Here is a 26,964-nt window from a genome sequence, read left to right on the forward strand (position 1 = left end):
AGAAGTTCTAGACTACAGATTATACAAAGATCGCCCATCCTTTACTTCTGAAGGTACTGGTGACTTCTGTAAATGATTGTGCAGTATTCCATTATACATGTTTCAGGAACTATATCACCACTGCCTAAGAAGGAATGTCATTAGGTCCTTGTTATCAGTATCTGACTATGTGTTGCCATTGCTTTGTCCACCTCTGTAAGTTTTAATGAAGCAATATAAGTTGTTCAATAGTGTTGGGGTTGCCAGCTTCCTTTGAGCACCATTTACATTGGTTTAGCTCAATAACTAATCTGCATCTCTCAGGACTGTGGAAAGAAGTGCAATATAATAATGAGGTGTAATTAGGCAGAGCTAAATGAGCATTTTGTTGCTTATGTAACTGCAAAGGCTTTGGCCAAGGTTTACATTGCTTAAGTATTTACAGTAGCATGTTGCAATTGCAATGTTTATATCATACAAAAGACAATACATTATTCATTTTAGATTATTATGTATTAAGGTGGGCGGTAGAGGGTGTCATTTCTAGTGTACCTGGAATTATACTTTAATTATAATTCCTTATTAAAGAGGAATTGTAGTGAAAATAACACAACTAATACAATTGCTTATTTTTTTTACAATAGTCATTTATAAATTATTTACTCAATGTTTGCCCATTGTAAAATATTCCATCTCTCAGATTTACATTATGAAATTGATCACTGGTGGTAACATCTTTAGTCCTGCCTGGTGATCTTGGAATGTTTGGTTGCTGAGAGTTCTATGCACAGGGGGAGATATTGCTTGCTTGGCAGTTGGAAACACCTGTTATTTCCCACAATGCAACAAGGTTCTCAGACAGGGAACTGTCAGGACCATGGTCATGACATCACACTGTGGGAGGGGTTTCACCACAATATCAGCCATACAGACGCCCCAGATGATAAAGATTTCTCATAGTAAAGGGTGTATCAGCAACTGATTGAGATGAAGTTCATACCTGGTTTAAAGGAAATCTGGTAGCCAAGGTTTTGCTAGCATGGGAGGCATTAAGCCCAAATAAAACCTAACAGTAAGGTCAATGCTTCGCCCCCCTCCCCCCTACCCCTTCTCTACATAGAATCAATAGTAAGGCATGGCTTACTTGCTAATACATTGACTGAGCTGATGTAATAGAAACAGGGCCACTTCTTCTGCCCATTTTGTTGCCCCAGGCAAGGCACCCCTTGCCATATCATTGTTACACTGTTCAGGCCTCCTCTGCTATGCTAATTAGATGTGCACATTTAGGTATTGTTTAAATACATTGCACACATTGTAGAGCCAGAGTGAGCTGAGAAGTGATCACTGGATACATTATATAAATACAGCAGCTATGCAGTAAAACATTAGTTAAAAAAACCACACTTTTTTATTAAAAATACACAAATATAAACAGACAAACAAATAAACAAAAATCTGGGGGGCGATCAGACCCCACCAACAGAGAGCTCTGTTGGTGGGGAGAAAGGGGGGGGGGAATCACTAGTGTGCTGTGTCATGCGGCCCTGCAGCTTGGCCTTAAAGCTGCAGTGGCCAATTTTTCAAAAAAAGGCCTGGTCTTTAGGTGGGTTCAATACTGCAGTCCTCAAGTGGTTAAAGTATACCTGTAACTTAATATAAAATGTTACATATGTCAGTAGGGGGAACGCTTTAGAAGCTTTCCCTATCCTCCACAACCTCTCCGCTGCTGACTGGGACCCTCTTCATCTTTGTGGATGCGCTCCCCTCCTTGTACGAGTGCAGCCACGCTTCACAAGCACCACTGTGTTGCAGGAGCAGCTTTATGCTACTACGCAGGTGCGGAGTGCACTTTACACCTGCTATGTGTGGCTGTAGTTATACACGGAGGGGAGCATGACCACTAGCAATCTTCAACTTTAATGTCAAAGATTGTGTCCTAGTGCAGGGCAAAAGGAATGAAGGGAGACTGAGGTAAAGATCTAAGATTTCTTTCTTAATGTACAAGAGGTGTGTTTAGGAATTCCATAAAACACAGTGTGTTAGGAAGATGATGTGTAACTCTGGGCACTGCGTTGAAAACGTCCCAAGAGTTGCTATGCCAGTGAAGCTATGCCAGTAAAGAAATTCTATAGCACTGTAACAAACAATAAAAATCTGCTTTGTATCTGACAGTTGAGAGTCCCTAAATTTACATTCACAAATCAGTCAGGCAGTAACCGAGGAGTTTGGCTGAAGGAAACTTCTTTGTTATTGGACTAATAAGACTAGCACATGTATATTTTACATTATATTCCTAAATACTGTCTGCTGAAGGATTTGAGTTTTTGCTTAGAGATACACTTTGATGTACTCAAGAAGTGCAATTACATGCTATACCCGTATAAAATGATATAGCTGAGATTCAGTTTTACTCTGTAAAGTAAACTAAACAAGCAAGGAGATTGTTCTAAATCATCAAAATAAGAGTCTCAAGAATGTTCTAATCTTCTTAATAATAAATGAGTGGCCTGCTCAGAACACCATGATTGTGTCACACTGCAAAGCCTTGTGTGTGTAATGAAATGAAGTACTATTTTTACAAGTTGCTTACAAGCTGTCAGATGCATGTACGTCGTGTGGGACTGCACCAGTCTAAGACAGAGCTATAAATTAATAATGTCCTTCATGTTGTCAGTACTGGCTTTGCTTGCCAAGTATAGTAGACATTTTTCTCTGCGGTGATGCTCAGACGCTACCAGTGAGAAGTGCAGGTTATAAGACTCTACAATTGAAAATCTCATCAACTGATGCATACATAATGCTAAATAAAATTTTACCTTCTTAAAGGAAGAAGGCTCCAGGCCACGTGAGCGCAATCGTAAGTAGTTCGTGCAGGCGCAGAAGATGCCGACCTTGTAGAGGTCAACATCTGCAACAGAAGGGATCCCGGGACACCGGCGCTGCGGCGAGCGACATAGTGGCTGCAGTGGTGTAGCAATAGGGGGTGCAGAGGTAGCGACCGCATCGGGGGCCCTTTGGCCAGAAGGGCCCCAAGTGGCCCTCCCTCAAGCACAATATTAGCTCTCTATTGGTCCTGTGCTGGTAATAATCACTCCTCTAGGTGCTTTAAATAGTAGTAATCATTAGTAATCAAACTGTTCCCCATCCCCTTCTTGCAACTCTGACACTGTGGTTGCCATTGGCAGGTTTTGTTGTGCCGTATCAATTATTACGTATAGAGTGCTTGGGGGGGGGGGGGGCATGTAAAACCTGCACCGGGGCCCCTAGCTCCATAGCTACGCCACTGAGTGGCTGCCAGGGGCTGGAGGAAACCCCAGGTAAGTAGATCTGGGTTTATTTTTTACCTCGGACCTGTCCTTTAAAACAGAAGGTATTTGTGATAATTCAGCACGGTGCTGTATTGGTTAACGCTGTCGACTTGCAGCACTGGGTCTCCGGTTCGAATCACAGCCAGGTCAACATCTGCAAGGATTTTCTATGTTCTCTCCGTGTCTGGATGGGTTTTCCCAGGGCACTCCGGTTTCCTCCCACATCCCAAAAACATATAGATAAGTTAATTGGTTTCCCCCTAAATTGACCCTAGACTACGATACATACACTGCACGATACATACATAGACTTAAGACTATGGTAGGGATTAGATTGTGAGCCCCTCTGAGGGACAGTTAGTGACAAGGCTATATATACTCTGTACAGCGCTGTGGAAGATGTCGGCGCTATATAAATACTAAATAACTAGCCAACCCGCGTCGTAGCATACGCCGCATCTATCTATCTAATAGAGTACGTGCCTCAACCTTGAAGCAAGAAGAAGTAGGCTTTCCATGAGAAAATGTATGCATGCTCAAACACCAAGTTTAACCCTAGCAAGTCTGGCTTTGCAAATCCGGCCTAATTGGCTATTCATGAGGCAATGCTCATGCAAATATGCATTTGCTTTCGCATGCCAAACTATGCAGGGTCAAAAAACCAATACTGCAAAGTGCTCTCTCGCTGCCTGGGAACCACAGCGGCACCCCGGAGTGGGAGGCTTTGTGGCGCAGCCGCCCCCCCCCCCCCCCCCAAGCGTGGCCAGCGCTGGGGAGAGCCGCCCGCACCCACCTCCTAATATTAAAAACAGCCACTTACCTTAACGTCCATTGGGTTCTGCTACATGCGCATTAATTTTCTCATGGAAAGCATTTTGTGCAGTTTGTATCCTTTGGAGGCAGGTGGTGGATGGCTTGCTCCGGTGGTGTGAACCCTGGAGTGAGTGCGCCTGTCCTCCCCCCCCCCTTCTGGAGTGCTGTATGTGAGCCAGCCCTGAGCTCTAAAGCTCGGGGTGACCCATGCTTCTCTCCTTTCTCATGTGGTGCCCCCAAATTAATGCGCATGTAGCAGAACGCAATGGACGTTAAGGTAAGTGCCTGTTTTTAATATTGGGAGGTGGGCGCAGACGGCTCTCCCCGGCGCTGGCCACACTTGGGGGGGGTCGTCCACGCCACCCAGCCTCCCCCTCCGGGGTGCCGCTGTGGTTTCCGGGCAGTGAGAGAGCCTGGGACCCTGCGGTCCCCCCAGTTGTATAAAAAGGGGGCATTGGGAATCCTCCTCGTGGCGCTCCTGGAGGCCTGGAGCACACCAAAAACTGCTAGCAGATCCGCAAAATGCTAGCAGATTTTGAAACGCTTTTTCTTATTTTTCTGTAGCATTTCACCTAGCATTTTGCGGTTTTGTAAAGCGTTTTTGGTGTAGTAGATTTCATATATTGTTACAGTAAAGCTGTTACTGAACAGCTTCTGTAACAAAAACGCCGGCAAAACCGCTCTGAACTGCCGTTTTTCAGAGCGGTTTGCGTTTTTCCTATAATTTACATTGGAGGCAGAAACGCCTTCGCAATCCAAAAAATGCCTCACCTCGGGAGTATGCGTTTCAGCAAAACGCCTCCCGCTCTGGTGTGCACCAGCCCATTGAAATAAATTACCCAAGCGTATCTGCAGCCGCAAGTGGATCGCAAAACGCTGCCGAACCGCTCTGGTGTGCACTAAGCCGGATAGTGCTAATGTAGCATGTAGCAGGGTGACTGCTTTGTGGTATTGGTTTGTGCATGCATTTGCATGAGCATTGCCTCATGAATAGCCAATTAGGCCAGATTTGCAATGTCAGACTTGCTAGGGTAAGGCCTCTTTTCCATGGACTGTGAATAGGCAGTGAAATGGCTCTCAAACTCTCACAACTGCTCACTGCTGCCTGGTAACTGCTCACTGCTGCCTGGTAACTGCTCGCTGCTGCCTGGTAACTGCTTGCTGCTGCCTGGTAACTGCTTGCTGCTGCCTGGTATCTGCTCACTGCTGCCTGGTAACTGCTTGTTGCTGCCTGGTAACTGCTTGTTGCTGCCTGGTAACTGCTTGTTGCTGCCTGGTATCTGCTCACTGCTGCCTGGTAACTGCTTGCTGCTGCCTGGTAACTGCTTGTTGCTGCCTGGTATCTGCTCACTGCTGCCTGGTAACTGCTTGCTGCTGCCTGGTAACTGCTTGTTGCTGCCTGGTATCTGCTCACTGCTGACTGATAACTGCTTGCTGCTGCCTGGTAACTGCTTGTTGCTGCCTGGTATCTGCTCACTGCTGCCTGGTAACTGCTTGCTGAGCACACAGCTCAACAGTCCGTGGAAAAGAGGCCTTAAACTTGGTGTTTGAGCATGCATAAATTTTCTCATGCAAAGTACTTCTTCTTCTTGTTTGAAGGTTGAGGCACTTAGTCTATTATATATATAGATAATAATAACAACTGTGGTTTCCCATGATGCATTGCTCCTGAATATGCACATTATCTCTTTAGTGATGCATCATGGGAGACAACAGTTGCTCACTTAAGGCTGAATTATCACAAATACCTTCTGTTTTAAGAAGTCACAATTACATTTAGCATTGCTTTTTAACCTTTTCGGGACCACGTGCATTAGGTTCTACGCTGCACTTGTGGCTGTTCTAGCCTGATGCGGCGTAGAATCTACGCCGGCCCGCAGTTTCCGCTCCCGACGCGATCGTGCGCATCCGGAGGGGGAGATTAAGCTGTCATATGACAGCCGACATCTCCCCCGAGTGATCAGCAGCCATCGCGTATGGCAGCTGATCACGTGATCACTACGATCGCCGTCCGATCGTAGTGATCAGTTTGACAGCGGCGGCAGGGGGGAAAAGAAGAGGATGCACTTACCTCCCTGCCGTTCCCGCGACGATTGGCACCCCCCTCCGCTCTAGCCGGCATCTCCGCTCCATCTGACGTCAGCGCTGGGTCCCGGCTTGATGACGTCATCAAGCCGCGACCCGGAACTGATTGTCAGACAGAACGGAGATGCCGACCAGAGAAGAGGGTCCCGTGCGGCTCATCGCTGGAGCCTGGAAGGTGAGTGAAGGCTGCTGGCAGAAGGGGGGGGGGGCACAGGCCACCATGGGGGGGACACCAATCCAGGCAGCCACAGACGGGATCCGGCCGCCTGACCCCCCCAAACGCGCGCACCCCCTTCCCGCGCAAGATGCCTTGGTCCTTAAGGGGGGGTAGGTGGCCGGTCCCGAAAAGGTTAATAAAGGGCTTGTTGGTCTCTTTAAGCCCTTTGTACCTCCAAGGTGGTTCTGGCTCACTAGAGCTTTCTGGGTATTCCTTATTGCATACAGTACATGTGAAGCATTCAATGTGTAAGGAAAACAAGCAAAGAATTGTGTTTTATAAACCATTAATCTTCTCCATATCCTATAAATGTGATCATAAGGCTGCTTGTTTATTACATCTTGCAACACTATCAATCATTAAAGTACAATCTAAAAAATTAATACAATCATACATCAATGCTAGTGCTACACAAGGGCAAATGCATCCTATTTAATTCAGTGCTTCAGACTGAGATTACTAGCTCACCAGCCAGAAATAAAGTTACATTGGGTAAAGGAGTTCAACTTAAAAAAAACAGTGATTTAGATTAGAGTACAGGACAGCCTTTAAATTGTACAAAAAAGCTTCACATTCAGTTAAACATTTGGAAACTTCACATAAAATAATTTCAGTGTTGTATTTTATGCCAAACCCACCTAGAAATGTTTGTACAGTGGGTGGAGAAGGTAACCATAAATTATAGCTCATGATCATAATCTTAACCATTTTACTCCCAGGTAATTAAAGGACCACTATGGCGAAAAATCATAACATTTAAAATACATTTAAATACAATATACACAAATAAGAAGTATGTTTCTTCCAGAGTTAAATGAGCCATAGATTACTTTTCTCCTATGTTGCTGTTACTTACAGTAGATAGTAGAAATTTGACAGAAGTGACAGGTTTTGAACCAATCTATCTCTTCATGGGGGATTCTCAGCAAGGCTTTTATTCTGTATAAAGACATTCCATGAAAGCGTGTGCAAGGTACCATGAATTCTCTTCAGTACTAGGAGATATTGGAAGAAAATGTGATGCAGTTCGTCACAAACCTAAAGGCTTGGGAGACGTTGGGCCTTTCAACAGGACAATGATCCCAAGCATACCTCCAAGTCCACTAGAGCATGGTTGCAGATTAAAGGCTGGAACATTTTGGAGTGGCCATCGCAGTCACCAGACTTAAATCCGATTGAGAACCTCTGGTGGGACTTAAAGAAAGCAGTTGCAGCGCGCAAGCCTAAGAATGTGACTGAACTGTAGGCTTTTGCCCATGAAGAATGGACTAAGATACCCGTAGATCGCTGCAAGACACTTGTGTCAAGCTATGCTTCACGTTTAAAAGCTGTTATAACAGGAAAAGGATGTTGTACTAAGTACTAAGAATGAATGTCACTTGGGGGTGGAATAAAATTGATAATGATGTGAGCGCAGAGAAGACATTTTTGGTTATTTCATTATAAATGTTATGTTATATTAGTCTGACTTACAAGTGCCTCTTTGATTTAATTGTAAACAAGATGACTGAAATGATCAAAATCAATGTCAAACTAGCCAAAACACTCAATTTCAGTGGAGGTTGAATAATTTTGAACACAACTGTACTTAGCACCGTAGTTAGCATGTGCAAACTACTTAGCACCATAGTTAGCACGTGTAAACTATTTAGCACCCTACAACGTAAAAATGAAGGAAAAAGGGGGTTTGGGAGGGCATATGTCACAGATCACAAAAATTCATAATAAAGTGGAAAAGTACAAAATTTATTAATGTAATCAAACGTTTTTTCTAAAAAAGCACCAGTATGTACTGCCAACAGGCCTCATTCAACAACCATCCATACATCCAATCATAACACTACCTAAGATCACCTAATGTGATCAGGGATCCCAAGGCAACCTGCCGAGAATATGTCTGGACAGACGTGGTAAATTGTAAAAATAAAGTCAATTGTGCAGTAGCAACCAGCAAGCCAGTATGGATTAGTAAAGCAGGGTAGATCAGTGTGTCCAGCAAAGCCAAAGAGAGTTAGTGCAGCAGCCGCCAGCAGGCAGTTCAATCAGATATTGTAGCAAACATTTGTACATCAAATGGAAGTTGCAGCCAGCTCAATATAAGCAAAGGGCACACAGCAAAAAGCCATACTATACCCATTACTGATGTGGGAAAACGGAGTCCAGTTAGCTCCTTGTAGTAGCCAGGTCTCTCAACCCCATGTCCAAGGGCCCAAAACTGGGGGAGTGACCTGTGATTGTGCAAAGTTGTCCGAACCAGTATGCTGGAATAGAAGGCTGTATGGTGAGAGCACAGTCCCAGTTCAGGCAGGAAGCAAAGATGGCAGCTGGTGTATGTAAAAATAAAGTTCGTCCTCCGAGGCAAATGGCCTTGGGACAGTGTCCAATCATTGAAGGGTGGAAGTGGATGGTGGAAGGGCGGCCTAGGCAGAGGGGTGCTGTGGCCACACCGGCAGCCCTGACATGTTTCGCCAGGTCTACCGGCTTTTTCAAAGGGGGGGCGTGGCTACCAATCACGCACTACCCAGAGTCTCTTATGGAGCAGCGCGGTCTGGTCACGTGCACGCACGCGTAACAACGTGCGCGTCGCACGATGTGCACGCGTACGTCCGCGCAGCAGCGCCAGCAACAGGCGCTCAGCTCTACCCGCCCCCTCTGTGTCACCCAATCACACAGCCAGGCACGAGAAGCCGGCACAAAGCGTGAGATGGCAAGCCGCAGGTGAGAGGACACAGAGGAGGCAGGAAACCGAGAGAGACCTCAGGGCAGCACACAAAAAGAATTTTTTGCAAGAAAAAATGTATGTAAGACTATTTAGCACCCTAGTTATCATGTGCAAAGCATGTTAGCACGTGCAAAGTGGCTTTTCACTGGCGTACTAACACTTTGCACGCTTTAGTGAATCAAGCCCAATGGCCTCGATTCACTAAAGCAGGGGTCCCCAAAAGTTTTGCGTTGAGGGCCCGGGTCAACATACTTCAGACTGCTGGGGAGGCCGGAGTATACATAAAATTATGTAGAAGTCTTTGTGGGCCAGACAGTAAAGCATACCCAGATGACAACCTGCAGTCCAATTGTACAGCAGTGTCACCTGATGTGGAATTTGAATGGAAACCAGCGAATTACTGCTTTCTGGCTTCCATGTGGATGGGTGGTGCCAGCACTGCTATTCTATATGTGGACAACCAATATTTAAAGTTGTAGCTGACCAAATCTATAATTAATACATTTTGTGTGTGTGATGCCGGTAAAAAAGCCTCAGGGGGCCACATTCGGCCCGCGGGCCTTAGTTTGAGGACCACTGCACTAAAGGGTGCTAAGGGTTAGCACCCTAGTGAAGATGCATTTAGGACGCGAAAACGGGCGCTTCACACGCTAATATGCACGCAAGCGTTCGCACACGCAAAGTTCAGTGCCGCGCAGTGCGCCAATAACGTCGCACCATGCGGCGCTAAGCTTTGCGCGCGATCGGTAAGAGCTTTAGACGTGCAAACTCCTTAGCACCCTAGTTTGCACGTCCAAAGCTGTTAGGCGTGCTTACTATGTTAGCACACCTTTGTGAATCGAGACCAATAAATGTTAAATCTTTATTAGCAATTCGGCCCATCACTTAGATTCTGTAATAGATTTTGGCCCTTTATGTGATTTCAGTTTAACTTTCCTGCAGTAGACTGTGCCTCATTTTCTCATCATCTTATAATTATTTTCTATTTGTATCTCAGAGAAAAAAAATACCATGAGGCAGGGAACACACTTTACTGTTTTCGTGCGCTTTTTCTGCACAGAAAAACTGAGAACTCAGGTTAATCAATGGGCTAGTTCACACGTAATGTGTTTTTCATGCGCAGAAAAAAAACTGACATACTGCATCATGATTCTGCACATTTTGTCAGTTCTCTGTATCAATTACATCAGCTGCTGTGAAAAAACACGCGTGTTTTCCTGCATAGAAACACACTTGGTGTGCAGAAAAAGTACGCAGAAAAACGTGCGCAGAAAACTGAAAGACAAGTATGTCCCCTGCCTCCGGAAAACCCTCCTATATGGTGTGAAGTATATAGAACTGCATAGCCATAAAGATCCCTTATTATAGAGGGTAGCGTAAAAAAAACAAACTTTGATGTCTGTATCTGAAAGTACTTCTCTCACAGATTTTTGAAGTTAAAAGTAAACTCCAGCCAAAAGCAAAACCTGTAGCTTTGAAATGAAAACGGGGAACACAGCTCACTGCTACTTGTACTTCTAACTCCGGGATCAGCTTTCAGTAGTGAATTCCCCTGTGTCACACTAATGATGTCATTCCGATCTCGGCGGATGTTCACATCCCTGAACGTTATATGAAATAAGTAATGGCATAATACAGATGGCTGGAAAAAATATGTTGGCTTACAAGGAAGTTGTAGAGTAATGTAAGATTTTACCATGGTGAAGGATGCCTTTCCTTAGCTCTGGCCCTATCTTCAGATGATCCAGGTGCCATGTCCTCTTGCTGGTCACATCATACCTCCCATGCCACAGTATTGTCTCCTGCCAGCCAGCCAGGTCCACTCACCTAGTCAGTGAGTCCTCAGCCAGTCGTACATGGATGCCTGAGCCTTCATGGGATTTTAGAGCCTTCATAGGATACGTCTGCTCCTTCAAGTAAATTCATTATAAAATACAGATTTTTAAGCTGGGCAAAAAAACTCTACACCATGTAATCTTTATTGTATGATCTTGTTGAAGTTCACCACATCTGCCTTGTTGAAAGATAGAAAGTACTTTGAACAAATTGTTCAGTTACACCCCCATACCATAAAGATTCAGTAAGATTGGATAATGAGCCTTCACACCACCAGTGGTTCCATGCACTGCTCTGTGGAGTACGCATCAGAGATGGGCGGCCCCATTCAATTGTTTTGAATGGGGCTGCGCCACGGTATACTCCACAACATGACGATTGCCCCGGACCAGAGATTTAGATTTTCCTGATAAAGGTGATAACATTTTAAGCATTTATATGAAATTTCATATTACTTTATTATAAAGGGAGGACACCTTTTGAAAATCCCTTTTCAGGGTTGTCCACAGAGCAAAATATGCCTCCACCATACAACAAAGCAAAGTGTCCAAAACGTGATATATTACATGCTCTTCTAAATTGTATTTAGGGATATCTAGTATTTAAATTTAGAATAAGAATATTTAATTGGATCTTGCTAAGACACCTGAGTTGTTGTTGTTGTTGTTGTTGTTGTTTTTAATTACTGCTGATCAAATTTCAGTGATGGGGCACTAATGTGTGTATTCCCACCTGAGCGTATATATTATAATTTCACCAGTGAGCTAGACGCGGGGTGAGCCGACGCGGGGTGAGCCAAACAAATGACGGCTCACCCTGCTGCCACTAAAATTCCCAGTGGCGTTAAATACTTTTGCCCCTCCGAGTCGTAGCAACTCGGAGGGAGATGTAATTCGGGGTCTGGCGATCACCGGAACACCGAATTACCATTGAGCGGAGTGCACACTATACATTAGTGCTATAGTGGCGCCCGGCTTCGACCCCTAGATTTTTAAATCTGAAAAAGTAAAAAAGGAAATGTATAATTTTCATAGATAATCTGGAAACCATAATGCAGAAAGCAGTTACCCAAAACATTTCCAAACCATGTACACTGTTCATTGTTTATATATTTTCACACAATGAAATTCAACAATTTATCCAGCCTTTTTAAATGTACATCAAGGTTTTATATAGAACTGGTAGCTGTTGCTTTGTGAAGACTGGGAATTATTTGTTAACCGGTTCAGCGCCGCGGTCCGAAAATCTCATGCATCCGAGCAACGTTCACCTCCCATTAATTCGCCTATAACTTTATTGCTACTTATCACAATGAATTGATCTATAGCTTGTTTTTTCCGCCACCAATTAGGCTTTCTGTGGGTGATACATTTTGCTAAGAGCCACTTTACTGTAAATGCATTTTAACAGGAACAATAAGAAAAAAACGGAAGAAATTCATTATTTCTCAGTTTTTGGCCATTATAGTTTGAAATTAATATATGCTACCGTAATTAAAACGCATGTATTTTATTTGCCCATCTGTCCCGGTTATTATACCATTTAAACGATGTCCCTATCACAATTTATGGTGCCGATATTTCATTTAGAAATAAAGGTGCATTTTTTCAATTTGCGTCCATCACTATTTATAAGCTTATAATTTTAAATAATATAATAACATATTCTCTTGACATGCATATTTAAAAAGTTCAGACCCTTGGGTAACTATTTATGTTGTTTTTTTTTTTTTTTAATTGTTTTTTTTTTTTTTTTAAATAAAAAAAGTGTATGTGGGTAATTTTTGGTGTGGGAGGGAAACTGCTAATTTTAAATGTAAAATAATGTTTTTTTTTAATCAAAAATGTATGTGGGTGCAGTTTACTATTTGGCCACAAGATGGCCACAGTGAAAAAAGTCCTAGATGCGAACCAGCTCGCATCTAGGAACTAAAATGCTGAGGAGTTGTTTCCTGGGGGCAGAAATACCGCGCTCTCTGGAGAGAAAGCGTCGGTATTTCTGCGGGGAAGTTAGATCGGTGAATGGGAATTATATTCCCATTCACTGATCGGGGGGCTAGCGGCGGGCAGCGGGAGCGCGCGCGGGGGCGCGCCCGATCGCGCGCACGAGCCGGCGGCAGCACCAGTGCCTATCTGGACGAGGAAGCTCGTCCAGATAGGCCGAACTGGTTAAATGAAAAAAAAAATAAAATGGGCCCAAGTCTACTCAATTTTTCACCTAAGTTTTCTCCTAGAAGATAATTTTTATATTTTTAAAATAACTTTTCAGCACTCTGCAATTGAAAAAGTACCAAAAAGTTGGTGAAAAAGTACTGTTAAAATTAATCTGAGTATTTTCTTGCTTGCTGGTAGCTTAAAAGGCATTTTATTGATAGGATGTGAAATATCACCTAGGAGAAAACGTAGGAGAAACAGGGAATAGAATCAGGCCCAATGTTGTTTATTCTAAGTTAAATATATAGAATCTGGGAGAAAAACGACGGGGAAAGAGAGGGATGGGAGTTCTTGGAAGGGAAGCGTTGGGGTAAATAGTTCAATTATGCAAAATGATTAAAATTATATCTAAATATAACGATTAGAGATATTTATAGTTTGGAAAACTGTGCAGGGTTTTGCAGCCTTTTCAAAGTACACTTTGGATGTGAAGAAGAGTTCTTTGATTGGAACTTAACCTCCCTGGCGGTAAGCCCGAGCTGAGCTCGGGCTATGCAGCGCAGGAGGATTTCTCAGGCCCAGCTGGGCCGATTTGCATAATTTTGTTTTGTACACGCAGCTAGCACTTTGCTAGCTGTGTGTACTGCCCGATCGCCGCCGCTCCGCGCCGATTCGCCGCTACCCGCCGCGCCGCCCCCCCAACCCCATGCGCTGCCTGGCCGATCAGTGCCAGGCAGCGCTGAGGGGTGGATCGGGACTCCCTTTGACGTCACGACGTCGGTGACGTCATCCCACCCGTTGCCATGGCGACGGGGGAAGCCCTAATGGAAATCCCGTTCAGAACGGGATTTCTGGACGAGCTTGATCGCCGGAGGCGATCGAAGAGGGTGGGAGGATGCCGCTGCACAGCGGCTGTCATGTAGCTAGCGCTACGCTAACTACATGATTTAAAAAAAAAAAAAAAAAATAGAGCTGCGCTGCCCCCTGGCAGTTTTAATTGACCGCCAGGGAGGTTAAAACAGCCTGGCCATTACTTTTCTGATATGCAGTTCTTTACAGAATTTATGTAAAGTGTACCAGACACTGGTTAAAAATGATTTAGGATTTAGGGCTGTTTTATACTACATGCAATTTTCTACGTTTTGCAATCCATTTGCGACTGATCCGATTCACTTTTTTTTGCTAAGTTTTCATCTTCTGCTTAAAATAACTTTTCAGCACTCTGCAATTGAAAAAGTACCAAACAGTAGTTAAAAAAGTACTCTCAAAATTATTCTGAGTATTTTCTTGTTTGCTGGTAGCTTAAAAGGCATTTTATTGATAAGATGTGAAAATATCACCTAGGAGAAAACTTGGAGCAAAAGTGAATGGGCCCATTATGTTACTCTGCTGGGGTTTGTATTGTGTATGATTTGTATTGGGCAAATATTTCCCCCCTGTGTATGACTAGTGTACATATTACAGATGCCATTCTTCCTTGAAGGCCATATTCTGCATAGAGGAAGATATGAGGGACAATGGCCTTAGAGGTGAGCCACAACACCCACATATACTTTATACCAATACAAGGATATGTATAAAAGATATCGAAGAAACTCAAAAAGGTTTATATGCAAAAATACAAAAAGTCTTTATAGAAGACAAAAGTCATATTCATAAAAGATATACTTGTATTGGTATAAAATTCTTCCTTGAGGGCAAACCTTGATATTTTTTTTTCAAAATAAGCTATTGCAATTCCCAAATGTTTTTTCCCGAATAAAATATATGGTTTCTCTCCAAAACAATATTCCTAGTACATACTGTGATATGGAAGTCATTTATATAAGCAGGAATAGGATGCAGATGATAAATTCTACTGAAGTGACATTCTGGTGCTATGTAAATCTCTCACTGCTGTATGGGATGTCATAGTGATATCCTGAATGCAATCCACGTGCCTAGGAATGCCTGTGTATTTTCTACAGACCAACTCCTACTGAAAGGGTTAATGGTAGCTTAAAGAGAAACTCTGACCAAGAATTGAACTTTATCCCAATCAGTAGCTGAAACCCCCTTTTACATAAGAAATCTATTCCTTTTCACAAACGGACCATCAGGGGGCGCTGTATGACTGATATTGTGGTGAAACCCCTCCCACAAGAAACTCAGAGGACCGTGGTACTCCTGGCAGTTTCCTGTCTGTGAACCTTGTTGCATTGTGGGAAATGGCTGTTTACAGCTGTTTCCAACTGCCAAAAAGCATGCAGCAGCTACATCACCTGCCAACAGTAAAAATGTCACCATGTAATAAATGTCAGAATGTAAATCAGGGATTTAAAAGATTTTACAATGGGCAAACACTGACTAAATCATTTATACATAATTATTGTAAAAATGAAGCACTTTTTTATTACATTATTTTCACTGGAGTTCCTCTTTAAACTCCAGTGTACAGAATTGAGAGATACATTTCAGCCTGTAGGAGCTAATTGAAGAGAAGCGATGTGACACACTTGTCTTGCCCTATACAGTAATTGGGCTAACCAGTCTATTTATTATTAAGTGAGAAATAAGTGGGTTTTTATTATTTATCTGATTGTTTACTTGTGCCAGGAATCAGTATTTTTCTGGCAAGCATTACCATATGTATCTATGTGGACTGTCCAGATATCATCCAAGCCTTTGCCAATAGCTTGATGTGTGGCTTCCTGACTCTTAGTAAACCCATGACCATAAGGATATTTATCATAATTACTGTATATTATGTGTGATATTGCTGTAATGATGTAATTATCAACAAGATAGCAGGATGTTTTATGATTGGTTGATGTTTCCCATCAACTCTTTAAAGTGGACCTGAACTCTTGCACAGGACAGAAGGAAAATAGAAATGCACCCTGTATTTATTTAGAGGGTTTACCCTTTCTAATTCCCCCTCATCTGTGACTAAGCACAAGTTGTAATTTGATCTTTCAGCTGTCAGCTGGCTGCCATGGCAGAGTAGCTAATTTGTAAACTCAGAATGCTAACCCTATGTCTGCTCCCATGAAACCAGGAAGTAGACACACTACAGATCCATCGCAGAATTTGTATCAGCTGTAACAAAGAAATGTTTTTCTTTAAAGGTACTTATGCTGTTGCTTACTGTATCTTTTACAGCAGAGAGAAAGTTCTGAGTTCAGGTCCACTTTAATGTTGAATGTATAACAACATAGTTTTGGATAAGTGCAAACTGGAATTGCAACTATGGCAGCCAGCCTTTGAACTTACAGGCAAGGTTCAGATACCTCCTAGATTTTCTCACCCTCTTGTTGACTTAAGAGAAGTAACAGGTGTTCCCCTGGTGACACTTATCATGGTGAGGGGCATAGAAAAGGCTCAGATTAGTGGCAGGTAGTCACTAATTAGAGGGGCAGAGACAGTGAGTATATACAGTGGACTAGTAACGGAGGAGAAAGAATACTGTAAGGCACTCACGAGACAAAGGCATGGGGTGGGTAAATGATTTCAGCTGATGAATTATATAAAAGAAACTCTATTATAAATCTGGCTATCAGCATATTTATGTGGCAATAACCACAAAGAAGGCTGTCACTGACAAATGGCGATCCCCTAAAAAAATGTTGATCATTAAACTGATTGCAACTTTTGTTTTCAACATTTTTATTAATGTTTTAACAGTAACAACATTTCAAATACTGTATACCTTGAGATAATCTGTGATAAGCAGAAGAGTACTTACATACCGTGTATGGCTTTCATTATAATATGAGAATCCAATGAAACCATCACTTAACGGAATCAAGGTGGGAGTGAACAATCCTCAGGGAATGTTGGAGTGCCATTCTAATATTGTGTACAAGGGTCCCCTCATTTTTATTATAATTATTACTTTTGTAAAGGAGGTCTATGTATCTAATTCTACTGAAACTTTTTTTTAATTTGGAGATTTTCAAGGGCTGGATCAGGTAACCGGACCCTCTTCGTTTATCGCTAGTGCTCTTGAAGCTGGAGAATTTAGACATTGAACCATCATTGTATGCCATCTGTATTGACCATATAAACAGGAGCTGACAATAGTCAGAATTTAACTGAAAAAAATTATACCTAACACTGCTGCTTTAAAATGATTGACACTTTTATTAAGAGAGTGATCTAAATAACTGTGTCATTTCAGTCGGATTAACGCTTTTTTACTGGCGATCACCTGATCTGTTAGACTACGAGCTCCCCTGGGTAATTGTTTGTTAAAATTTTCACTGTACTGTGTGAAGCCCTGTGGCAAATTTTAGTTCTAAAAAAACCTGTTTCCATCTATGCGCTTCTGTCCGCTTTTCATCAACCTGTATGAATCTGTAACATTGATGTGCTGATAAAAAGCGGACAGAAGCGCATAGATGGAAACAAGGCCAGTGGATCTCCAGCCTGTTACTTAAAATGCAGCGGCCTTGCTGTAAAAGAGAGTTAAAGTTACCTGCGCTGCCTTGTCCCTCTAAACCGCCCCGAAGACGCAGCATCACTCGACTTCCAGGGCATGGCCCCGCCTCCCTCCCTACCGAGAGTAAAACCCAAGATGTTTACTGGAGTAAACTCCAGTAAACATCTTGGCATCTTTGATTGGGGAGGCGTGGCTACGCATCGGAAGTCGGATGATTCAGGTTCTACGGGACGGCTTTGAGAGACGAGGCAGCGCAGGTAACCATAACTCTCTTTTACAGGAAGGCTGCTGCATTTTAAGTAACAGGTTGGAGATCTGCTTTAATAATAATAATTAACCAGCAGGGTAAATAATAATAATATTTTATTCCCAATAATATAGAAGATTCATATCTTGTTTGCCCTATTTACAATTCTCTTATTATTTAGTGTCATAGACTGCTGGAGCGTACAGATCCCCAGGGCCTTCATATTACTCATAATTTTAATTTCATTAGCAATATCATCAAGCCCTTCATGGTGTCGGTATATCACAGGGGAGTGTTAATGAAGTTGGTTCTTGCCATGAGATGATCGTGAGATCTAGGTGCAGTGTTCCTTAGCTGCTCATTAGTACAAGGGATGCTTTCAAGCTGAGCTATGTACCTATATTTGGAAAGAAAGAACTGGTGAAAAACAAACACATAATTTAAAGTGAATTTACAGTATGCAAACCTTCATAGGCACAATAAACGATTATCTTAAAGTGGACCTGAACTCTTGCACAGGGCAGAAGGAAAACGTAGAGAAATGCATCCTGTATGTATTTAGAGCATTTAGCCTGTTTAATTCCCCCTCATTTGTGTTTAATCACAAGTTGTAATTTGATCTTCTCCCTGTGTCACATGACTGCCATGGCAGAGATGGCAGATAAGCCCATTTGAAAGCACAGGCTGTAAACAATATGTCTGCTTCCATGAATCAGGAAGTAGAAACAGTGCAGATTTATTTTAGGATTTGTATCAGCTGTAACAAAGAAATGTTTTTTGTTGGGTTATCATGCTACTGTGTATCTTTTAGAGCAGAGAGATGTTCTGAGTTCAGGTCCGCTTTAAGTCAGCTCTTCAGAGTGTATCTCTTGCACATCAGGAGAGAAGTCCCAACGGCAATTTCAATTGGCTGGATATTGGGGCATGTGAACTCCAGCTTGTGAACATTAACAGCGTATAGTAAAAAGGTCACAAGATAATGCTGATAGTAGAATATTTCTGCAACCTAATTCTCACACAAACCCTTCCCTTATCTGTGCCTAACACAACCCCTCCCCCCACCTACTCCTTACACTACCCTCCCCCATGCATATGCCTAACACTAACCTCCCTTAAAGGACCACTATCGCAAAAAAAGTAGGCAGTCAAAATCTGACAGGACTGACAGGTTTTGGGCCGGTCCATCTCTTTCATGGGGGATTCTCAGGGTTTTCTTTATTTTCAACATTTCCTGAACAGTAGTTGCAAAAGTCTAACTGACAAAATAGTGTGCAAGTGATTAGGGAGGCAGGCTGGTATCTTATTATTTTGGCAGTTAAACTGCTGTTTACGAAATGCTGTTGAAAACAAAGAAAACCCTGAGAATACCCCATGAGGAGATGGACTGGCTCAAAACCTGTCGGTTCTGTCAGATTTTAACTGCCTACTTTTTTCGCGAAAGTTGTCCTTTAAAGAGAAACCATAACCAAGAATTGAACTTCATCCCAATCAGTAGCTAATACCCCCTTTCCCATGAGAAATCTATTCCTTTTCTCAAACGGATCATCAGGGTGCTCTGTATGGCTGGTTTTGTGGTGAAACCCCTCCCACAGTGTGATGTCAGCACCTCACAGCTCTGAGGTCATGACATCACACTGTGGGAGCCTTGTTGTATTGTGGGATATAACAGCTGTTTCCAACTGCCAAAAAAGCAAGCCACATCTCCTTCCTGTGACATCACCTGCCATCAGTAAAAATGTCACCATGTGGTAAATGTCAGAATGTAAATCGGGGAGAGGAAAGGAATTTTACAATGAGCAAACACTGACTAAATCATTTATACATAATTATTGTAAAAATTAAGCACTTTTTTATTACATTATTTTCACTGGAGTTCCTCTTTAATGCAAACATAAAGAGGAACTTTACTGAATATAACTCAATGCTTATTTTTACAATATTGAGTTTTAAATTGTTTAGTCAATGTTTGCCCATTACTAAATCTTATCTCACTCTGATTAAAATTCTTAAATGTATCAGTGATGCTGGCATCTTTACTGCTGGCAAGGTAGATAACTGTGGGATGTTCTATTTCCTACATTTGTGTAGTGAGTAGTAATGTCATTTGATCTCTCAGAGTGCTTTGAGGCAGAAGGCTTGCATGACATCATAGCCTAGGCTAACACATTACAGGAGAGGGGGCAGGGTGACATACCAATGTACAGAAATACATGGGTATACCGAATGTTTTTTTATATTTAGAAGCCTTTTTACAGCAGGCTCTAAGATGAGTCACATGACCAGCCGATTGCTGAAAATACAGTATTAAGATTAAAAAATGTCAGTTAAATATATCATATAGGAGACATACACAGTGATATTTGAGATGTGAAATGAAGTTTGTTGGATTTACAGAAAGTGCGCAATAATTGTTTAAATAAAATTAGGCAGGTGCATAAATGTGGGCACCACAAAAAAGAAAGGAAATCAATATTTAGTAGATCCTCCTTTTGCAGAAATTACAGCCTCTAAACGCTTCCTGTAGGTTCCAATGAGAGTCTGGATTCTGGTTGAAGGTATTTTGGGCCATTCCTCTTTACAAAACATCCCTAGTTCATTCAGGTTTGATGGCTTCCAAGCATGGACAGCTCTCTTTAACTCACACCACAGATGTTCAATTATATTCAGGTCTGGGGACTGAGATGGCCATGCCAGAACGTTGCACTTGTTCCTCTGCATGAATGCCTTAGTGGATTTTGAGCAGTGTTTAGGGTTGTTGTCTTGTTGAAAGATCCAGCCTCGGCGCAGCTTCAGCTTTGTCACTGATTCCTGGACATTGGTCTCTAGAATCTGCTGATACTGAGTGGAATCCATGCGTCCCTCAACTTTGACAAGATTCCCAGTCCCTCCACTGGCCACACAGCCCCACTGCATGATGGAACCAGCACCATATTTTACTGTAGATAGCATGTGTTTTTCTTGGAATACTGTGTTCTTTTTCCTCCATGCATAATGCCCCTTTTTATGCCCAAATAACTCAATTTTATTCATCAATCCACAACAACCTATTCCAAAATGAAGCTGGCTTGTCCAAATGTGCTTTAACACACCTCAAGCGGCTCTGTTTGTGCTGTGGGTGGAGAAAAGGCTTTCTCTGCATCACTCCCGCATACAGCATTTCCTTGGGCAAAGTTTGCGAATGGTTGAATGATGCACAGTGACTCCTTCTGCAGCAAGATGATGTTATAGGTCTTTGGTGCTGATCTGTGGGTTGACTGACTGTTCTCAGCATTCGTCGCCTCTGTCTATCTGAGATTTTTCTTGGTCTGCCACTTCGAGCCTTAACTTGAACTGAGCCTGTGGTCTTCCATTTTCTCAATATGTTACTAACTGTGGAAACAGACAGCTGAAATCTCTGAGACAGCTTTCTGTATCATTCCCCTAAACCATGATGATGAACACTTTGTCTTCAGGTCATTTGAGAGTTGTTTTGAGACCCCCATGTTGCTACTCTTCAGAGAAAATTAAAAGAGGAGGGAAACTTACAATTGATCCCCTTAAATACTATTTCTCATAATTGGATTCACCTGTGTATGTAGGTCAGGGGTCACTGAGCTTACCAAGCCAATTTGAGTTCCAGTAATTCTTTCTAAAGGCTTTGGAATCATAAAATGCCCACATTTATGCACCTGCCTAATTTTGTTTAAACAATTATTGCACACTTTCTGTAAATCCAATAAACTTCATTTCACATCTCAAATATCACTGTGTATGTCTCCTATATGATATATTTAACTGACATTTTTTATCGTAACAACCAACGATTTATACAGGAAAATCATGACGATTAACAAGGTTGCCCAAACTTTTGCATCCCACTGTATATTAAAATCTATCTAGTGATCATTTCACAGCTGTCTCTGCTTTTACTATGTGTAGCAGCTCCATTCCAGCATGCTGCTAATGTTTACATTCCTTTGTGAGCTACAATTAGTACACAAAAGATAAGATATCACATCTTCAGATGCAGCCAAGCCACCCACTGAAAAAAAAGTGCTGTGTTAACTGTTTGAATGCTGTTCTGCTACGATTTTTTGTGTGTGTGTGTGGTTATAGGTTTTATGTTGTAAATCTTTTAGAGCAAAGGAGAAATGCTGAGCTTCACACCACTTTAAATAAGAAGCACATCTATCATTTGTATTAGAGACATTGGTGTGTTTTTGTAGGTAGGTTCAGGGGCGAGCCTGGGGTGCCTGGCACCTGGGTGCAAGATTTTCTCTGGCGCCTATGGGAGTGGTTAAATTTACTGCGCCCAACCACATAACCACACCAGTGTCCTGCCTAATCACACCCACACCTTCCACCTCTTTCCGCATGCATGTGATACCCCATTCCTACCCCTCTTCCATGGGCTTGCTCCTGGCTGGCTTTGGCTGCCTGCGAGTCTGCTAGTCTCTAGACTGACGCAGGCTGAGAGGTTCTGCGAGCGCGACGCAGTCACACACTGCGTATTTATGGCTGCCTGCGGTCACCCTACTCTCGCTGTCATAGGCTCCTCCCCCCGCCAAGCCCAAGCGTGAGGTGGGCTGCCTGTATCTTTCCCGTTGCGCCGCGCAGCCTGCCAGTGTTGCCAACCTTTCACGTTATTTTTTTACTGACAAATACCTAAAAATTTACTGACAAAAGATTATTTTTACTGACAAAATTTCCCCACTAAATGCACATAAGAGACAGCTTTTCCCCATGTAAATGCACATAAGAGACCGCTTTTCACCAGCAAATGCACATAACAAGAGACCGCTTTTCACCAGCAAATGCACATAACAAGAGACCGCTTTTCACCAGCAAATGCACATAACAAGAGACCGCTTTTCACCAGCAAATGCACATAACAAGAGACCGCTTTTCACCAGCAAATGCACATAACAAGAGACCGCTTTTCACCAGCAAATGCACATAACAAGAGACCGCTTTTCACCAGCAAATGCACATAACAAGAGACCGCTTTTCACCAGCAAATGCACATAATAAGACAGCTTTTCACCAGCAAATGCACATAATAAGACAGCTTTTCACCAGCAAATGCACATAAGAAGACAGCTTTTCACCAGCAAATGCACATAAGAAGACAGCTTTTCACCAGCAAATGCACATAAGAGAGATTTTCACCAGTAAATGCACATAATGACAAACAGACAGTGTCCCCAGAATATATAGCCAGGGATATATGTCCCCAGGATAGGTAGCCAGGGGGTATATGCGCCCAGGATAGGTAGCCAGGCGGTATATGCGCCCAGGATAGGTAGCCAGGGGGTATACGCGCCCAGGATAGGTAGCCAGGGGGTATACGCGCCCAGGATAGGTAGCCAGAGGGTATACGCGCCCAGGATAGGTAGCCAGGGGGTATATGCGCCCAGGATAGGTAGCCAGGGGGTATGTGCGCCCAGGATAGGTAGCCAGGGGGTATGTGCGCCCAGGATAGGCAGCCAGGGGGTATGTGTGCCCAGGATAGGTAGCCAGGGGGTATGTGCGCCCAGGATAGGTAGCCAGGGGGTATGTGCGCCCAGGATAGGTAGCCAGGGGGTATGTGCGCCCAGGATAGGTAGCCAGGGGGTATGTGCGCCCAGGATAGGTAGCCAGGGGGTATGTGCACCCAGGATAGGTAGCCAGGGGGTATGTGCGCCCAGGATAGGTAGCCAGGGGGTATGTGCGCCCAGGATAGGTAGCCAGGTGGTATCTGTGCCCAGGATAGGTAGCCTGGGGATATGTGCGCCCAGGATAGGTAGCCAGGGGGTATGTGCGCCCAGGATAGGTAGCCAGGGGGTATGTGCGCCCAGGATAGGTAGCCAGGGGGTATGTGCGCCCAGGATAGGTAGCCAGGGGGTATGTGCGCCCAGGATAGGTAGCCAGGGGGTATGTGCGCCCAGGATAGGTAGCCAGGGGGTATGTGCGCCCAGGATAGGTAGCCAGGTGGTATCTGTGCCCAGGATAGGTAGCCTGGGGATATGTGCGCCCAGGATAGGTAGCCAGGGGGTATGTGCGCCCAGGATAGGTAGCCAGGGGGTATGTGCGCCCAGGATAGGTAGCCAGGTGGTATCTGTGCCCAGGATAGGTAGCAAGGTGGTATCTGTGCCCAGGATAGGTAGCCAGGGGGTATGTGCGCCCAGGATAGGTAGCCAGGTGGTATCTGTGCCCAGGATAGGTAGCCAGGTGGTATCTGTGCCCAGGATAGGTAGCCAGGTGGTATCTGTGCCCAGGATAGGTAGCCAGGGGGTATGTGCGCCCAGGATAAGTAGCCAGGTGGTATCTGTGCCCAGGATAGCTAGTGAGTGACAAGAGCGCGCCCCGCCGCCGCCGCTCCCTCCTCCGCTCCCCCCTCACCTTTCAGCAGCCCTTAGTCAGACCTCAATCAGCGGGCGACTCGACCAGGAAAAGGGCGCCGGACGCACCCGCTCTATATGCGGAAGTGATGTCACTTCCGCATATCAGTGCGGCGTGCTAGGTCCTAGCGCCCGCCCGCCTGATCGAGGTCTGACGCGGCGGCTAGAGGGAGGGAGCTTGAAGCGGCGGCGGTGGCCACAGGGGGAGAGCGGGGCCGGGCGAGCGGGGCCGGGCGGCGCCTCTCAGAGGCAGGCGTCTGGGTGCCTTGCACCCGCAGCACCCGCCCAGGCTCGGCCCTGGGTAGATTAAGCAGAGATGAAGACACCTCTGGTTCAGCTAATAGACAAGCAAAGGCACATTTCACATTACTCATATTTACTAGGTATATGTGGTTTTTTTTTTACATTTTGCCTAGAGTTACTCTTTCATTATAGCTGAGCAGCACGGTGGTGTAGGGATTAGTGCTCTTGCCTTGCAGCGCTGGGTCCCCGGTTCAAATACCAGCCAGGTCAACATCTGTAAGGAGTTTGTATGTTCTCCCCGTGTCTGTGTGGGTTTCCTCCAGGCACTCTAGTTTTCTCCCACATCACAAAAACATACACATAAGTTAATTGTCTTCCCCCAAAAAAATGGCCCTAGACTACAATCGACCTATGACTATTAGATTGTGAGCTCCTCCGGGGGACAGTTAGTGACTATAGACAATATATACTATGTAAAGCACTGTGGAAGATATTGCCTCTATATAAATACTAAATAATAATAATAATATAGCTGAACTTTTACTTTGTGGCTCCTACTGACCTTTTCTTGTGGGTGGGGGGTAATTTAATAAGAGGCAGTTTTGAGACCTCACTTGGATGAAAAATACAGGGCGTTTTGATTCAGATCGTTTCTTGTTGTATGGCAGACAGGGAGACATGCCAAACTTAAATGATTGGCAGCTTAAATCTGTACGTGACTTATAGATCAGTATTTTATTCACCCAGGATTTGGCTTCCTTTTATACCTGTGATATCAAAGTAGGTATTAAAATAATAATAGCAGAATAAAAGATCAATTATTAACTAGGCGAGAACTCAGATTAAATCAGCCTTTTCAGTCACACTCTTCAGTGTAATTAATTCTGTATATTAATTTAGCTCCCTCAGAAACTCTCATGTTGCTAATGGATGTAATTTTGACCATTTTGCAGACAATACTGCGGCACTATGGAGCATCATGTGACTCATTGTAGTGCCGTGTCTGTCTGTGGCCCAGATTCATTCTGAAGTTAGTACATTATTTACGAGGTTTCCTCATCTTTCCACCTCATGATCTCTGAGATCACTGCAGTCTCTTTACAGGTGTTGCTGCTCACAGTCACTTGTCAAAATGACAATCTCTGCTTTATACAAGGGCATAAATCCTGACTCTAGTGGGTCATACAGCGATCTCTGCAGACTTGCCCTGTTTACGGGCTGTAAGTGATGAATACACAAATGCCTCGTATGCAGGGCCAGCGCAATGAATGGGTAAAAATGGATTTTGCCTTGGGCCTCAGCTGATGTAGGGATTCTTGTCAGCGCTGCTAAATTGAATAGATGCAGCTTTCAATGAGCTGATATGTCAGCTCCCAGGAGCCTGTGAAAGACAAGATGCAAGCTATTTTAAAAATACGCTGCTTTGCCAAACACGACTTGATTAACACATTATTTAACAATTCAGATATGATGAATGATAATAAGAAATGTCAGGAGCGTACATTTAAAAAGGGCGCCGCGGTCATTTTGGTGCCAGAGATAGCCGCTAGTAGAATATCAGTAAAATTACTGATACCTTAACTTTTATTGATATTTTACTATCGCTAAACCTGACCCTTTCCTCACTACAACCCCCCCCCCCCCCCTGCCATACCGATGCCTAACCCTAACCCAACTTCACCACCACCGCAAAATACATAGACATCTGCACCATAGACAGTAGCGCCATAGTGTCCTTCACTATGGCGCTACTGCCCCCCGATGTACAGTGTCCAAATGACCCAATCGCCACCTGCTATAGCAAGGCTCCAACAATAGCCTCAATTTAGTGCCCTCTGGCACCCAATAGCCACTACCGCCCCAGATGTCGGCACCCAAATTACTTTGCCAGGCGCAGACAATAGCCTCAATTTCCTGCTTGCTGCTGTCGCATACAGTGAAGCATACAGTCAATCAAAAGCATGCTCTACTGTCACTGTTAACGACCGCATTATGCTGTAATGCACTGCAATGATACCATTTAATTATAATAAATCTGTGATTTTCTTGTTTTTATAGGAGAAAATATTCTTGAAATTGAAAAAGTAATTTTTCAAACAAAAATATGTAAATATCTCAAACTGCAGCAATAAAGCATTCAGAAATGGATTGTTTCATATGTTTTCTATGCAGAAATGTCAAACTAATTAGATCATTTATTTTTAGGTACACTGCGGGGACACTATTAAAATTAAGATTTTAAGAGCAAAAAAGTGATAATGATGTGATCAGGTGATTAGGAGCTGAAATCATTCCTCATTCATTCCAGAAGGTGTCAGCTGTCAAGCGCATAAGAACGTTGATTAAAAATCTATTATGTGTCTGAAACTGGTGTTCAAAGAAAGACAGTAGATTTTATTCCTGATTTTAGGTCCTGAACTTTAAAGAGAATCTGTAAAGGTAAAAACATCCCGGGGGGGGATGGGGGTACTTGCCTATGGAGGTGGAAGCCTCTGAATCCTATCAAGGCTTCCCCCGTCCTACTCTGTCCCACGGTTGGGGCGGTAAAGGTCTCCGAACGGCAGGCATGTACCTTCCCG

At 43.6% G+C, this 26,964-nt stretch overlaps 1 protein-coding gene across 1 annotated transcript in view; it reads left to right on the plus strand.

The window, feature by feature from the left end:
- DNER (delta/notch like EGF repeat containing) overlaps positions 1 to 26,964 on the plus strand; it is a 270,976-nt gene that overhangs the window by 40,225 nt on the left and 203,787 nt on the right. The gene's annotated exons all lie outside the window — the stretch shown is intronic.

The sequence above is a fragment of the Hyperolius riggenbachi genome, chromosome 4 (assembly GCF_040937935.1).
Source record: "Hyperolius riggenbachi isolate aHypRig1 chromosome 4, aHypRig1.pri, whole genome shotgun sequence".
NCBI lineage: Eukaryota > Metazoa > Chordata > Amphibia > Anura > Hyperoliidae > Hyperolius > Hyperolius riggenbachi.